The sequence below is a fragment of the Solanum pennellii genome, chromosome 4, assembly GCF_001406875.1.
Source record: "Solanum pennellii chromosome 4, SPENNV200".
NCBI classification, from domain to species: Eukaryota; Viridiplantae; Streptophyta; class Magnoliopsida; order Solanales; family Solanaceae; genus Solanum; species Solanum pennellii.
In genome coordinates this window covers 40,798,315-40,815,410 of record NC_028640.1, presented here as the reverse complement: position 1 = coordinate 40,815,410, position 17,096 = coordinate 40,798,315, and positions in this window count along the sequence as shown.

Here is a 17,096-nt window from a genome sequence, read left to right as displayed (position 1 = left end):
GTATGACCATCGGTAGAACGATGAAAATAATTCATTGATAGGAGATGCATGTATGTCCATCAGTAGGACGAATGTAAATTATTAGCCGATAGGAGATGAATGTATGTCCATTGGTAGGACGGATGAAAAATGTTTCATCGATAGAAGATGAATGTATGTCCATCAATATGATGAATGAAAATTCTTACAACGAAAGTCCCCTCCGACTTGATCATGGAATACATAGGGTGAACATTCATCACCTCCGTATATATTCAACTTAAATTCCAATATCTTCGAATGCAAGTTTCCACCGACTTAAACGCAAATAGATAAGGTGCACATCTTTTACCTTCGAATAGATTTGACTTAAATGCAAATATCTTTCAATGCAATTTCCACTGACTTGAAGGCGAATACATGAGGTGCACATCTTTAACCTCCGAATAGATGCGACATAAATGCAAATATCTTTCAACGGAAGTTTCCACCGAATTGAATGTTGAATAGATAGGGTGCACATCCTTCACCTCCGACTAGATTCAACTTAAATGCAATGACCTTTTCGCTGAATGATAATGCAATTTCCCTCTTGGAAAAATGAAAAATGCATTGATCCTCTCGAAAAATGAAAAATGCAATGATCTACTGTAATGAGGTGGATGGCTCGTGATTGTGCAACTGTAACGAGATGGATGGCTCGATGATTATCGTGCAAGTGTCATCGTTTGAATTCTTGAAAGTGTCATCGTCTGAATTCTTTCACCTGTTTATATATATTAAAAGAAACAATTAGTAGACACAATGTCTCCTTAGCTAGTTAATTGGTCAAGAAACATGAGAAAATATTCTTTAAAAGAGAATGTACAAAAGTCTTGTAACTTTGACACATGTGAGAAATAAACATTTTACTCTTTACCATTTTGTGTTTATTGTGACTCATGTCTTATTGGGGATTTGTATGAGGAGTTGTTTTCTTGCCATGCCAATGCTTGAGATTAGAAAGTTGACATTGAACTTAAAACGATGATGGATCACTTGAAGTTGACTATCAAGCTTCCGACAGAAATTGTAAGAATTTTTTAGCTCTTCCGCAAAAATTCATTCCCGGTTAGAACTTTTGGCAAATCTAAAAATGTTCCAATCTTGACTTGCTGGAGATAGCATCTTAATTGTGAATATGGAGATATTCTAAAAAATCCTGCCCCACTATTTATCATAAGGAGAAAGAAAAATCACACTGGGTGTACGACCGAGCCATCGTTGCGCCTACATATCCTTTTATGCCAGGAATCAGGTCAAATATAGTTTCAGTACTGTAGATCATGAATGCTGCAAAGAATCTAAGATAAGATCATCAGTAGAATATGTAAAATATGAACATGATGATAGGAAAATTGTATTGCTTGTCATTTTCAAACCTTAAAGAGAGAAGTCATGTCACATTATTAGGACAAACAACCCAATGAAATAATTAGGACTCTCACAAATTCAAAATTAACGTAATGACACTTTTTTACAATGTGTAACCCGAAAAGGAAAGACAAATTCTTCTTCTTCTTTTTTAATGGAAAGACTCTAAAAATGCTTTCAAAAATATTAAAGAGTGGGTGCTTGCACACTTCTTTTTTCTGAAAACAAAGAATATGTAGACAGCCAAATCTCGACTACAATTGGTACTAATTGTTAGGATTACAGGTAAATCTCTCCTTCTTTTATTTTTCTCTTTTTCTAACTAAGATCTTATTCAAGGTAATTCCTACAGCTTCAACTGATATCTCAAACATACTTAATGATCAACAAGATTCGTTCATCTTTCTTCAAATTTTTTTTAATTGTACCAATTCTTAGTTTTCACATCCCCTCACAACAAAGAAAAGTCCTATTTCATATATATTTGAAGTGTTTGATTTTAGGAATTTTTGGAAGTGCGCTCACACTAACAAGAATAGTCAATGCATACAACTATGATGTCATATGCTTGGCCTTTATATTAATCTCCACTAATGTGAGAACATTTGGAATGAGATCATGTAGGGTTTGTCATTGGCTCGTCACGTAGGATAAGGAGTGGTTATATATTTATTTGGAATAAGAGTAACTTAAATCCTCCTTAAGAGGCACATTGAATTTATAGTTTGACGATTGATACACCTTTGGTGTTAGATCTTCGACATTGTCCCCCATTTTTGGACTTCTTCTGAATTCTCATTTATGGAGTTTTTCTTTCTTTTTTTAAACCCCTTTGTTTATACATTTTTTTTGAGTCCTTTCTTTTTGGAGCTTTTCTTTTATTTCAATCATGCCTTTTGATTTTTTTTCTTCTCTTTTGTTGGAGAATTTTCTTTCCATCTTTCATTAACCTTGTAGGGGTGTTCTTTTCTTTATTTATTTCTTCCACGCTTTTTATTTATTTCTATCTCTTTCTTTCTACAGAAGTTGTTTGCTTCCTTGATTTTGGGAAATTCAATATCTTTTGTCTTTGAAATTTCAAACATATATCATCTCTTATAATTTGCACACTATTGGTGCACTCAAGAAGGTTGGGACAAGAGACGGATAGTGCATGTAAGCGCTTAATATGAAAATGGCAAAAATGTGGTTGTCCAAAGCAAGGATTCAGGCTCAAAGTGGGGAATACTAGGGATCAATGTAATTGGGTAGGTTTTGAAAGGATCAATCGGGTCAAAGAAGGCCTACAATCCTCTCCCGAACTAAACATTACTTAGAATTTTTCCTCGATAACATTCAAGTCATGTTCTAGATCAATAGTGCAATGCGATTAAATTTTAATTTAAAAGATCACCACACAATGCACATGAAACCATGAGGTTGACTTTATTCTTATCTTGAATATTTAAAACATAACTTTCAAGCATCACAAAAGTACAAATGAGAGGTACCAAAATAATCTATATTCTACCGCAAAGTCAATCCTCTCCATCATATCAATTATTTTTACATGCTCCTAAATACAATGGTTCAAACTAAGTTGAAGACATGAATCTTATGATACATACACATTTTGAATATCTAACCAAAGAAGGGCTGCCTGTGTATCTCACAAAATGAGAATCAGGTTTGCGTAGTTTGTTCAAATAAGGTTATGAAAATATGTACACAATATTATTTAATAATTATTTCGTTTTACTTTTGAGAAATAGATATCGAACCCAAGAAGGATTACCTACACATCTCATTAAAAGGAGAATTAGGTACGCATAGTTCGTGCAAATATGTCTTTGAAAATATGCACAAATTAATTTTTTTTATTACGAAAAAAAGGATATCGAGTCCAAGAAGGATTTCCTAAGTATTTAATTAAATTTAGAATCAGGTATGCGTAGTAATTCAGATATGGTACAAATAATTTTAAAAATTAGATAAACCAGGAGAAATTCATTGTATCCTTTTAACTGTCGACCTTTGTACTATCTGTTAAATGTGGTATATCAGTTTTTTTTTTTTTGCAGTAACCACTTGCTGTTGTATTTTTTCGAATGTCTCTTTGAATTGTGTCTTCTCCAAATTATTCATGAAAGCAATGCATTGTTATGACCATCCCCGACTTTTGTCGGGTATGGTTTTTGTACAAAAATATAACAAATGTGTGAAAGCAAGGGCATAGTAATAAAAAACAAATAAAATAAGGAAATGAACATTCATAATTGAGGACTCCATTGATTTCTCTTTTAACATGAGATTGATGTCTTGTTAAATAGAAAGATTCAAATTTTGTGAGCCTTGTATCTTACGCAACTTCGGACGACAATTGCTTCTAGATTCTTACATAAATAAGAAACTCAAAAGGTAAAAGTGTTAATTCGTGTTCATAATAAATAATGCAAAATATCATACAAATAATCAATTGAACACATGAGCACTATTTTGATTGAAGACAAACTCAATTATATACATCACATAACATACAAGCAATTATTGCATGTCCTAAACAAATATATGACCCTTTTATGCCAAGGGTTTGCCTATCGATCAGAAGGATGTATTTCGCCATTTGACAATATTTCACTGTCTCCCAAAACACATAGTACAACTTTTAAGAATAATTTCAAATATGATTAAAAAATAAGGGAAAAAAGGATAAAAATAATCAATCCAACGCCGGGGAACCATCATAAAATAAGCATTTGTGGAGGGTATTTCCTCTTGAACTTATGGGTATCTCCGAATTCCAACACCTTTGGATGAAATGTTAACTTGGTCCTTCTTCTTACCAAATGAAGTATTAAGTTGCCTACCCCGAGTGACAATGATTTGCCAAATGTTGTTGTAAGGACCCCAAAATGAATTAGGTCCAAATAGATCCTAACATGTGTGTCACGAGCTTATAAGGACTTAAAATTACTAATTATAGTCTTAAGAGGCAGTATCTAAAGTTTGGAATAGTTTGGAGGTCCGATGCCGAAGAACGTGCAAGACGTTCGAAAGGTTAGCCTTAAGATGTGTTAGTGTGCCTTAGTGTATTTCATGAGCTTTTAGTTAATATTTGAGCTCAAATTGATAGGAGAGGTTCCTAATATATAGAAGACTGTATTTAGGGTGGAAAAATAAGGGCACGACTCCCCGAGGACCGAGTTAGGGGTCCTTGAGGAGGACCCAACTTTGAGCAAGCAAGTTGTCCAAGGCAGCAAAAAAATACACTATGGAGGAACCATTCCGCGCCACAAAATTTGTTCACGGTGGGAAAAACTTTTGTCCGTGTTGCAGGCCACAAAACAGACTCTACTGTCTCGGAAATTGTTTTCAAAAATCATGTGGAAGCAGCTCCACATCGTAGACTTGTTTCCCGATGAAAAATCATGTGGGAGAAGCTCCACATCGCGGACTTAAAAATAAAAACGTCTCCCTCTCCAAAACTCTCTAAAGAATACCATTGAAGAAGAAGAGATATTGGGGGCTGCTCTTTGGACGAAATTCACCAAGGTTTGAAGCTGGGTATAAGGCTCTAATCTAAGGTATGTGAAGATGATTCATCCATGGCTTCTTCCATCCATGGAGTCACCTAGTTATCCCTTAATTGTTAATCAAAAATACCCCAATCTAGGATGGGTTGTGATTGCATTGTGGGTCAGGCTTGATTGTGATCCCAACCCAGTGAGTCACACTCAATTGTATTCATCTGATGATTATGTGATGTTTTCATGAGTTTTTCGTGGTGAATTATAATAATTGATGTTGAAGGTGATCATGGTGATTTTAGGCCATTAGAGGCAAGATAAAGGTCTAAGTTGATTTTATTAATTCAATTGTATTATATACTATTTGATCATGATTGAATCACCTAGATATGAATTTAACTAGGCTTAATTGATCTGTATTGGTTTTGACTTGTAAAGATGGAATTGAACCAATATGATCATGTATGTCTAGACTTCTCTTATAATGACCTAATTGAATGAAGTAAGTATGTAATTTAACATAGACCTTAATGAATTGAAGGTAATAATCGATTATGGTTTGTTATGCCTATGATGCTAGGGATTTGGGGGTACTCATTATCAAGGGATTAATGGGTTCTTTCTCTTCTACACCTAGATATGAACATGATATGACAAGAAAGTTCTTTCTCATAGATGAAGTCTATGTTCACCTAAGAACCTAAAATGAATCAATACTTGATGAATTGGATTAGATTTAAAATGGAATGTATAATCACTTCCTGTGTAATAGACCTGGTGAGATAAGAGTAAGGCATGATAACTTTAGATGTGAATCTCATGATAGCTTGAGATGATAGGTCTCATGATAGCTTCAGATGGTAGATCTCGAGGGTAGCTTGAAATAGTGAATCTCAAGGAAGATTGAGTTCAAATAGTCATGGTAGCTTGAGATTTTGAATCTCATGGAATCTTGGGTTGAATTACTCATGGTAGCTTGAGGTGTTGAATCTCATGATAGCTTGGGATGGAGGAAGTAAACTCTCTCATGTTTAGCTTGGTCTTTAATTACTAAGATGCTTGATCATGATAGCTTCACTTGGTTTTGCCAAAATCATTTCATGTTAGCTTTAGGGGAAAGGCCTATACTCTCCTATTGTTAGATTGATTTGCATGTAAGGTGTATTTCATGAAATAGATTGGGATTAGTTTCTCATGATTGCTTAAGGATGAAGATTCATGCTCCCCTGTGATTAACTTGCATCTACATAATTGGTTGCATGATGGTTAATATGTGTGTTTCCTTCCTTAGTTAGCTTGGATTAAGTTAGTCGCAAAAGTATAACTTGAAGCTACCTATGACATGTCCACTATATGATATGTATGTTTAGCTTGCATAGTGGCTATGGTTGCTTTCCATGACATGGTTGACTTAAGATGATAGTTACTTGTCAATATGAAAAAGGTATACTAGAGAATCCTAACCTAAAATGTAAGAGAATAGGGTTATTTCAAGATATGCTAAGTATATGAGGTAGAATGAGATGGTTCACATGCACTACACAAGTGTGCTTTGAGGTGACCAAGGGGCATACATCTCATATGATATGATGAATCTAAGTCTTAATTATGATAGTGTATTATGATCAAGAATGACCTAAGGGATGTACTTAGCTTTCATAGTAGTATGGGATGTTACCTTAGTCTTGCACAAGTATACTTGGAGGTGCCTTGTGATGTAGTTCATTTGAGTAAGGAGGAAAATAAGTTAAGTATGAACTCTTTTATGTTTTAGGATGCTTCATTATGTTTATGATATTCATGTGATGCTTTTGATTTTATCTCTCATGACTATGTCTAGTATTGACTGACCCTTTGAGATATCTAATGTGTGGTATGATAGTTTCCATACTTGGTACATTTTGTACTAACGCATATTTTGAGTTCATTCTAATCTAATGTAGGGTCTTGAGGAGATTGATGTCATGACCCGAAAGTACACCATAGAAGTTAGAGTGTCTTTGAGTCGTCACACGACAAGTGAGACTTCAAGAAGTCTTATCTAAGCCTCTCGTAACATTCATTACATAATGAACATACTAAAATAGGTAAGAATTTATAACTTAATTCACACACGAAGAACTCTTTCATAAACATTAAACAAGAGGAAGACTTTCATTTAAAACATTAAATCTTTACAACATCTACTTGAACCATCTAAAGTTTAGAATATACAAAACTTGGGACTAATCCCATACAAGACAATAAAATAAAGACTATGACATAAGGGACACATGGATATTATCCTCTATTCGATGAGGATTCACCAATAATTCATCTTCAACCCTTAGAAACCTATCCATCCTCCATGGCACATAAATACTTCCAATTCCCTACACTTTAGTCAAAAAGGGAAAAGGAGGGGTTAGCACATTAAATGTACTAAGTATGAAAGCCATGCAAAAACCACAAAGAAGGGACTTTTAGTAAATTACATGCTTTTCATGAATTTCGATTAAAACATCATACTACAAGCATAAGAATAAAATTTAACAACTTAGAAACACATAATATAACATTTAAACAAAATATCATAATTTTTTAAGTTACTTTACAGGAACCTCAACTCATTGTTATAGTGAATTCCTTCACTGTACAATGGAGTTGCGTATCTTCACCTTAGACATATTCTAGTATGTAATCATCCCACTTATAACTATCATAAGACTCACTTAACCAACACAAAGAGAGAAGGCCCATACAACCTCTCTAAACATATCTAAATAATCCTCAAGACTACTTATAATGAGTCACCTACACAAATACAAGACATCAAACGTATCAACATATAGGTAATACGACATTTCCTCATCAAAGGCTATTAAAAGACTTTCTTGAGTAGGCCAAGAAGATAACGTCCATGATTGACCTCTTCAAAACTACCTAAATAATCCTTAAGACTTCTTATATTTGGATCATGTCCATATAAACAATCATCTTCCGTAATTAGATCATTCTTAAGACTTATCTTGGTAAGATAAGAAGTGATCATTCCTATGCCCCGGTCATGCCTTAACTAGACAACTGTTAACTACTCTAGATAAGTACTTATTCATTTTAACATACTTTATAAATTTAAGTCATTACATTCATTAGTTCATTTAAGACTCATTCATCACATAAAGGACAGTCAAGTAATGGTCTTGGATAAAACTTGGGGACTCCAACTAACACCTTCAAAGCCTATTGTGAAATGTCTAGAATGCGTCTCATACCACCACCTAAACTTTATAGAACTTCTCTAATTCTAGTAAGTATCCCATATGGGGAGAATAGGCAATAACCGAGATAGACCATGGTAGCAAAGCATGTAATCCATTGTTCTATCCTACTCCGATGAGGGTGTTCTACTTGCCAATGGTATAACTTGGACACATCCCATGTAGTCACATGGTTAAGGAGTATGGAGGGCATTCTTTGTAATCTAGTGTCATTCTTAACTAGAAATACTTCTCCTACCATACTCATTCGGTGCTAGCCTTTGTTCTGATAGAGTAAATCACATTAATGGTTCATACAATTGGTTCCATATCTAGTCCATAACCCAATCACATTTACCCTACCAAAGAGGTCCTCTTAGGGCTACCTTTCAATGGCGACAAGAAGATCATGATGAATTTCCTAACGTTTGATATGATGTCGTTCCATCCAATCAACCTTACGTCCATTATTCCTTTACTTAAAGGATACCATTACGACTTTCGACTTCAACATTCATAACCTTACCACTAGGCTCAGGGTTTTACATTAAGACCCTCTTAAAATCATTCAAGGTCACATATCATTCATACATTAAAGACTAAAAGGATTTACAATCCTAAGTCAGGATATGATATATTTACTTTCATCCATACATCAAGCAAGGGATACAAGTCAACCAAGGCAAGACGTACATAATTCATTTTAACACAAATTACATGTCATTCTTAAGTCACTTAGGAATAACCATTATACTATGTAATTCATCCTATACACTAAAATATCATCATCAATATAACCATTATAGACTCATATAGTGAAGTAGGAACAACAATGCATCAACCCTACGACTACACATACAAGCACATAGTCATGATATTAATGATTTCCTAACAAACATAGAAAGCACACATACTTTCACATTACTTAACATATAGATAGATATGCTCATACATCACATTAATCAACTACACAAATCATCAAAATACTTCAATTTTTGCCAACAAGGCCGTGATCATCATATTTCATAAAGTAATGCCGACAAGGCAAAATCAATTCATATAGCACCGCCACCATAAGTGGACCATACAAATCACAACATAATTGAAGTATAATTAATATAAAATAAAAGGAATTAGGGAATCATACCCCCACTCCATCTTACCACTTCAAATCCAAAGCTAATTCATCCAATTCGATACCATAAGGCCTTTACCCATCACCAAGGACATCAATTCAATACATAAATTATAATACTCAATGAATATAAACCAATTCAATATATATTTATCAATCTAAGACCAATTAGACATTAATTGAATGCAATCCTTACTTAATGCAATAGCCCGTAGAAAACTACACTAGAATTCATAAGCATTAAGTCAATATCAATTCAATAAGCTTAACATTCAATAGATTTGAGAATATACAATACTTTATTGATCAAATTTAAACATCCTATAAACCAATTAATCCTAGTCCATACATGAATCAATAACCCATAACAATCTATACATTAATTCATCAATATGAAAGCATGATCAGATAACCCATATTTTTGTCAAATTGAGAGATTTGTGAATGTCAATGGTTCATGGAGAATTTCATTGGAAAAGATAAATTAAACATCAATCACATCATATCATAATGTTTGAAAACCTTTCATGCAAAAACCCAAGACTTAGAGTGGAAATTGGACTTTTAATCTTTTTGAGATCTTTGGAAATCATCTTCAAAATTGCTCTAAGATGATAGCAAGTCTAAGATAAATAACTCCCATACCTTACAAGAAGAACCCAACGAAAACTGAAGAATAAAATCCATTGAAGAAACATCTTAAAGCTCCATCTTCACCTTCAACTCTCATGGAGGTTTTGAAGAATCTTTGGGAGGGAATGTGTTTTGATTTAGGTGTTAGGGTTATAATGAGATTTTAATGACTTATATACTATTAAAATAGCCATAAACACTCAAAAACCCGTCCAAAGTATTATAGGGGCGTGGGGGTGAATTGTAAATTCACCCCTCGAACATACAGTGGACTACACGCAAGACAGCACCATCGACGCCACACCATCGATGGTCCGTGAGCGAGACCACGCCCCATTGATGGGGTCTCGTGGTTTCTCCTACTTCTCCTCAACCTTCAACATTTCATGTTACATCAATGCCACCCATCGACGGGCCGTCGCATAGTCGACTGGCCGTCATTTTGGTCGTCGATAGGCATTGCCTGGCAGTGTTGAGCTCCAATTTGGTGTCCTCCTTTAGGGCCTCTTTGTGAGTCTTATGTGGGCTCGTACCCGAAAGTTTCCAATCCATATATGATCGCATACGAGTTTAGGACCTACCACATGAGTTTCATCCAAAATTTAACCAAGTAAAACTCGACGAAACATCAATAGACACACAAGGTCGTTTTAAGGCAAACCTTTGGAACGTCATAGATATTCTTGGACGTTTGACCTCCAAACTTCACGAAACCTGACACACTACCTATAACACTATATTAACTCTTATAATGATGTTATAACATCATGAATCACATATAAACACATAAAACAACATATGAAGCACATAGGTCACTTAGTAGTCGAACGTCTTGATCGTCCCTTGACGTTTGACTTACAATGCACCTAAATTCTTAGACACTTACTGAAACCCACATTATAAACCATTTAGGACCTTAGACCATCAATACAAGCTTTTTAGGCTCTAACTTTACCTACGTCATTTCGGGATCTTACATTCTACCCCACTTGTACAACATTCATCCTCGAATGACACTTGTCACTCTCCGAACAATTCCAAGTATAGAGATTCAATTATCAACTCATGACCATATCATATAGCACATAATCAAGAATAAAACATCGATTTCACAAAATCAAGGGATTTACGACACAACAAGCAACTAGAAGGCACTCTATAACTCATTATGCTACAAAACTCACATGCTTCATTCCAAATAGCAAAAACTCATTTTATATTCATTATCATACTCATATACATTAATTCTAACTACATTAAAACAATTTTTTAGCAAAGAACGAATTAGTCAATTTTTGCAAAATGTTACAGTGAGCGAAAATCCCTGGCAACCTTACAGTAAATGTCTTTCACAATCTGACAATGCAACACTTAAGAAATTCCTTACAAATTCTCTACAAATTAATCTCATATACCATTTATACATGCTCACCATTAAAATATATGAAACAATTAGCGACCTACACTAGATGCACATGAATCATGAGGAAGATACCATGCATGAAAACTCATTTTCTCATTCAACAAAACTTCAATCAAAACATGCATATCATAAGGAGAATATTTGGAACTCACCTTCAACAAAAGACTCCTACAAACTCAAGTTACAAAGAACTCTTTGTTTTAGGCTTGATAAACACATAAAGAAAAGGTAAGGGTACTTCATTCCCAACAACCATACTTTTCACCATACTCCCCCACTTAGGAGAAATCCGTTAGAACAACATAGCATCACTACAAGGAATTCCCTTAAGGCACCTTAAACCTTACTAATACTTCCTTACAAGGGTCTACCTCGTAAAAACTAAAGACTGTCAAAGGTCTCATCATCTAACCACTACATCCCCCTTACTAGGAGAACTCACCATTACTCCGTCAAATCTCATCACCTTCATTCCTATGGTTGGGGTCTTAAACAAATTAAGATTGTCTAAACAACCACTCCTTAACATTTCAAACAATATACCTTACCATTCTTTCTAACTACACTACCCTTCAAAAGGTAACCAAGCCAATCTAAGGTAAAAACCACATTCTATCACACCTCATCTAACAAGTCACATCTCATATTTTATCCACCTCAGCCCAAACTCCATAAAGTCACCCTCAAGGGACCAACACATAAGGGAAACAAGGGAAAGACACCATGTACAAAGCTCTTAGGCACGATTAGATAAATGAAGAAGTAAAACTTTTCTAGCACCAATAGCCTCCTATTTATAATGTGGCGTGCTTCACATTATAAACAAGACTCTACTAGATGTGGTTCATGAGACAACTAAGTAACTCCCTAAACCTAATGCTCTGATACAAAGCTTGTCACGACCCGCAAGTATACCCTAGAAGTTAGAGCATCCTTGTGTTGTCACACCGCAATTGGGACATCAAGAAGTCTTATCTAAGCCTCTCGTATCATTCATTGCATAATGAACATACTAAAATAGGTAAGAATTTAAAACTTTTTTGACACACGAAGAACTCTTTCGTAAACATTACACAAGCGGAAGACTTTCATTTAAAACATTAAATCTTTAAAACATCTACTTGAGTTATCTAAATTTAAGAGTATACAGCACTTGGGACTAATTCCATACAAGACAATAAAATAAAGACTATGACATAAAAAACATATGGATATTGTCCTTGAATTGATGCGGACTCACCAATACTTCATCTTTAATCCTTAGAAACCTATTCATCCTCCATGGCACATCACTACTTCCAATGCTCTACACTTTAGTCAAAAAGGGAAAAGAAGGGGTTAGCACGTTAAATGTACTAAGTATGGAAGCCATGCAAAACCATGAAAAAGGGATATTTAGTAAATAACATACATTCCATGAATTTCGATTAAAGCATATAACTATAAGTATAATAACAAAATTTAACAACTTAGAAACACATAAGATAACATATAAACCAAATATCATAATTTTTAAAGTCACTTTCCAGTAACCTTAACTCGTTGTTACAGTGAATTCCTTCACTTTATAGTGAATTTGCTTATCTTCACCTTAGACATCTTCTAGTATGTAATCATTCCACTGGAAGCTATCCTAAGACTCACTTAAGCAACACAAAGAGAGACCGCCCATACAACCTCCCTAAGCATGCCACAATAATCCTCAAGACTACTTATAATGAGTCACCTACACACTTACAAGACATCAAACATATCAATATATAGATAATATGACATTTCCTCATCAAAGGCTATCCAGAGACTTACCTAAGTAGATCAAGAAGATAACGTCCATGATTGACCTCTTAAAGACTACCTAAATAATCCATAAGATTTCCTAAGTTTGAATCATGTCCACATAAACAAATCATTTTCCATAACTAGAGTCACTCCTAAGACTTATCTAGGTAATATAAAAAGTGACCATTCCTATGCTCCCTTCATGCCTTAACTAGAAAACCCTTAACTAAATTCATAGAACTTGTCTAATGCTAGTAAGTATCCCATATGATGAGAATAGGCAATAACCGACATAGACCATGGTAGCAAAGCATGGGATCCGGAGTACTATCCTACTCCGATGAGGGTGTTCTACTTGCCAATAGTATAACTTGGACACATCCCATGTAGCCACACGATTAAGGAATATGAAGGGCATGCTTTGTAATCTAGTATCATTCTTAACTAAAAATACTTCTCTTACCATACTCACTTGGTGCGAGCCTTCGTTCTCATAGATTAATTCACATTAAAGGTTCATACAAGTGTGTTCCATATCTAGTTCAAAACCCAATCACATTTACCCTACCAAAGAGGTCCTCTTAGGGATATCTTCCAATGGTGACAAGAATCTCATGATGACTTTCCTAAGGTTTACTATGATGTCGTTCCAGCCATTCAACCTTACTTCCATCATTCCTTTACTTGAAGGATACCATTAGAACTTTCGACTTCAACATTCATAACCTTACCACTAGGCTCAAGGTTTCACATAAAGACCCTCTTAATATCATTCAAGGTCACATATCATTCATACATTCAAGACTGAGAGGATTTAGCATACTAAGTCAAGACATCCTATATTCACTTACATACATACATACATCAAGGTATACAAGTCAAGCAAGACAAGACACCATATACTTTACTCAAGACATATTACATGTCATTCTTAAGTCACATAGAAATAACCATTATAATTATTAAGTCATCCTATACACTACCGTATAATCATCAATATAACCATTATAGACTCATAAAGTCAAGTAGGAATAGCCATGCAACAATCCTAAGCCTACACATACAAGCACATAGTCATGGTCTACATGACTTTCTAACATACATAGAAAGCACACATACTTTCACATTACTTTACATATAGATAATAATGCTCATACTTCCCATAAATCAACTACACAAATCATCATAATACTTCAAGTAGTGCCGACAAGGCCGTGATCATCAAATTGAATAATGTAACGCCGATATGGCCACATCAATTCACATAGCAGCACCACCACCATAAGTGGACCATACCAATCATGACATAATTGAAGTCTAATTAATATATAATAATAGGAATTAGAGTAGCATACCCTCTCTCTATCTTACCACTTCGAATCCAACGCTAATTCATCCATTCGATACCATAAGGCCCTTACCCATGGCCATGAACATCAATTCAATACATAAATCATAATACTCAATGAATATAAGTCAATTAAATATACATTTATCAATCTAAGAGCAATTAGACATTAACTGAATACAATCCTTACTTATTCTATAGCCCATAGAAAACTTCACTAAAATTCATAAACATTAATTCAATATCAATTCAATAAGCTTAATATTCAATAGATCTGAGAATATACAATACTAAATTGATCAAATTCAAAAAGCCTATAAACCAATTAATCCTAATCCATACATGAATCAAAAGCCCATAACAATTTACACATGAATTCATCAATATCAAAGCATGATCACCTAACCCATATTTTTGTCAAATGGGAGATTTGTGAAGGTCAAGGGTTCATGGAGAATTTCATCGGGAAAAAAAATCAAACATCAATAACATCATATATTAACGTTTGAAAACCTTTCATGCAAGAACCCAATACTTAGAGTAGAAATTAGACTTCCATTTTTTTGAAATCATTGGAAGTCATCTTTTAAATTGGATCTAAGGTGATAGAAATCCTTAGATGATTAACTCCCATACCTTATTAGAAGAAGAAAATCCATTGATGAACCATATTCAAGCTCTATCTTCACTTTGAACTCTCATGAAGGTTTTTGAAGTAACTTTGGGAGGGAATGTGTTTTGATTTAGGTGTTAGGGTTATAATGAGAATTTAATGTATTATATACTCTTAAAATACCCATATACACTCAAAACAACCGTCCAAAGTCTTATCGGGGCGTGGGGTGAATTTACCAATTCACCCCTTGAACTTACAATGGACTACACGCAAGACAACAACAACAATGCCGCACTATCAACACTCCGTAGGTGAGAGAACACCCCGTCGATGGGGTCTCGTGGTTTGCTCCCGCTGCTCCTCAACCTCCTAACTTTCAGACTCCATTGACGCCACCCATTGACGGGCCGTCTCCTAGTCGACTAGCCGTCGTTTGGGTCGTGGATTGGCACTGCCTGGTAGTGTTGAGCTCCAAGTTGGGGTCCTCCTTTAGGGCCTCTTTGTGGGTCCTATGTGGAGTCGTACCCGAACGTTTCCAACCCAAATATGATCGCATACTATTTTAGGACCTACCACATGAGTTTCATCCAAAACGAACACGGAAAACTTGACGAAAAATGCATAGACACACATGGTAATTTCAAGGCAAACTTTTTGAAATTCATGGACATTCGTGGACGTTTGACCTCCAAACTTCACGAAACTTGACACACTTCCTATAACATTATAAATAAGTCATATAATGGCATTATAAAATCATGAATCACATATAAGCACATAAAAGCACATAATGAGGCACATTGGTCACTTAGTCGTCGAACGTCTTGGTCGTCCCTTGACGTTTGACTTTTAATGCACCTAAACTCTTAGACACTGCCTCAAACCTACATGATATACCATTTTAGGACCTTAGACCATCACAACAACCTTTTTACGCTCTAGCTTTACCTAAGTCATTTTCGGGGTCTTACAATTGAGTGGCCTTGAAGGGTAAAGTTTCCAAGGCTTTCAAAAAGTGAAGATTGGTAAGTCCTTAAAACATCCGAGAACACCACCACTGTGATGTCTTTTATATTCTTTTCTATGCTTAGACTTTTATGGGCTGTGATCCAAGAATATTATATTCATGATGTCATAGATGGTTTCTGAGACATATTTCAGAATTTCTATAAAAAGATTTAGCATTATGTTCTAATGAATAAGTTTTATTTCCGCACTATTTTTCGTATATACGCAACAACTGATATTTAAGGACTTGTACAAGACCTCCGAGAGGTCAAGTATGCCATGTTTTGATTCGAGGGATGCCTTATCTTCTATGGTGTACTTTGGATCATGACTAACTTGATATCATAACATAAAGTTATTAAATGGTCTTAGAATGTCTCAAAACCACGTCTAGTGGAGTCTTATTCATCGGTGTGAGTCGTGACTTATCTATGAGTACGAGGCTACGGGATGCTTAGAAAAGTTCCACTTCTTCATTTTTCAAGTCGTGCCATAAAGTTTGGCTTGAGTAAGCTGTTCTTATAATTTTTCCATACGATTTTGTCCAGGTTATGGCTAACACTAGGGATAATGGTAGAACAAAAGGAGATGACATTGAGAATCAAGAGTTTCCTCCCCAAGGGAATCAATTCCCTCCCGAAGTTCCTAATGCTCCTCAAGTGTAGAATGTGACTATAAAGGAATTTAGGACTTCTAAGAACAAAAAAGTAGAAGAAGTGCGTATTTCCTAAAGTTCTATAGCCTCTCGAAGAAATGTGCAGATGTCAATGTGCCATTCTACAAGACTCTACTAGAGTTGTTTTGCTACAATGAGATCAATAATCTTAGGGTATTATACCAACTTGTCACTACCCAAACCTTCGTGATTGGCACGAACCCTAGCCCTTTGGTGAGAGAACAACTACTACATTCAAACTAAAACAATTACTCTAGAACAAAGGTATTTATGGTACGGATGCAAGTTATGGAAAATATGCCTAAAATATGAAAGTCAATGTAACAAAACTCTAACAATGA